Below are 2,005 nucleotides of genomic sequence, written 5' to 3' on the forward strand. Positions count from 1 at the left end.
GCCCCTGGCTGTCAGGTCATATTTGGAAGTTTAAACTACACGGCTGACATCCGCGGGGACTTTATCTTCGACGGATTTGAGCCACTGCCGTGCGCGCCGCACTGTCATGACGAGCATGATCTAGCTCTGCCGCCGAATAGTACCCTAGAGGCCGCACTCGCATCGGCTCCGACCCTTAATTCGGAGCCAACCACGCCGATCGAGGATGGGTGGTTGGACGCCGTCTCAGGGGCTACGATCCCAACGGCGATTGAGCCGAACACCAGCCCCGCACTCCGCGAGACTCGTGGCTCCAAGGAGCCGGACTCCTCTCCGGACTCCGAACCCTCCACGCCCCTGCCGATCGAATCCGATTGGGCGCCGATCATGGAGTTCACTGCCGCGGACATCTTTCAGCACTCGCCTTTCGGCGATATCCTGAAGTCACAGAAGTCTCTCTCTTTATTAGGAGAGCCCTGGCCGGACTACGGTCAGCAAGGTTGGGGTACGGACAATGAAGAAATTTAAAGCCCACCCACCACCCACTTTGTAGCCACTGTCGATGACTTAACCGACATGCTCAACTTCGACTCCGAAGACATCGACGGTATGGATGCCGATGAAGGAGATGATGAAGAACCAGTGCCTACTAGGCCCTGGAAAGCCACCTCGTCATATGACATATACATGGTGGACACCCCAAAAGAGGGAAATGGCGACGGAACAACGGAGGATGACCCCTCCAAGAAACAGCCTAAGCGCCGGCGTCAGTGGCGCCGCTCAAAATCCCGCCAACACAAATACGGCGATTCCAGCACGGGAGATAATAATACTCCAGAAAGTGCCAAAGAAAACCCCCTCCAGCAAGACTTAGCACGGGAGGATGGAGAAACCAGCCCTCATGAGAGAGCGGCAGATAGAGAGGTCGAGGACGATAATTATATGCCTCCCTCCGAAGATGAGGCAAGCCTCGACGACGACGAATTCATCGTGCCAGAAGATCCCGTCGGGCAAGAGCGTTTTCAACGCAGGCTTATGGCCACGACAAGAAGCCTCAAGAAAAAACAGCAACAACTTAGAGCTGATCAAGATTTGCTGGTCGACAGATGGACTGAAGTCCTTGCGGCCGAAGAGCATAAACTCGAACGCCCCTCCAAGAGCTACCCGAAGCGCAGGTTGCTACCCCGATTAGAGGAGGAAGCACTTGATGCGGCCGACCGACCACCTCGTGGCCGCGACAGAGAGGCCTCCCGGCCCTCCACTCAAGCCGCACCCCGTACCAAGGCACAGGAATATGCGCCAAACTTACGAGACATTTTGGAGGACAAGGCAAGGCAAACACGATCAATCTACGGATCACGTGGGCGCCCCACGGCTCGAGACGGTAACCGTCACGCCGACCACAAATTTGGCAGGGCCGAACACAGCTCATTGGAGCTACATCATGATATCGCCCAGTACAGAGGCGCCGCACACCCATTATGCTTCACAGACTAAATAATGGATCATCAAATCCCCAAGGGTTTCAAACCCGTAAACATCGAATCATATGATGGCACATCAGATCCTGCGGTATGGATCGAGGATTATCTCCTTCATATCCACATGGCCCGCGGTGCCATTTCCACGCCAGCAAATACCTCCCACTCAAGCTTAAAGGACCAGCTCTGCATTGGCTTAACAGCTTGCCAACAGGATTAATCAGTTGTTGGGAGGACCTGGAAGCCGCATTCCTCGACAATTTCCAGGGCACTTATGTGCGACCCTAGACGCTGATGACCTAAGTCACGTAATTCAGCAGCTAGAGGAATCGGCCAGGCAATTCTGGACACGGTTCCTAACAAAGAAAAATCAAATAGTCGACTATCCGGACACTGAGGCCCTAGCAGCCTTCAAGCACAATATCCGTGACGAGTGGCCGGCCCGGCACCTTGGACAGGAAAAGCCGAAATCTATGGCAGCACTCACGACACTCATGACCCGCTTTTGCGCGGGAGAAGACAGCTGGATTGCTCGTAGCAACAAT

Source organism: Triticum dicoccoides, chromosome 3A (genome assembly GCF_002162155.2).
Source record: "Triticum dicoccoides isolate Atlit2015 ecotype Zavitan chromosome 3A, WEW_v2.0, whole genome shotgun sequence".
Taxonomy (NCBI): Eukaryota; Viridiplantae; Streptophyta; class Magnoliopsida; order Poales; family Poaceae; genus Triticum; species Triticum dicoccoides.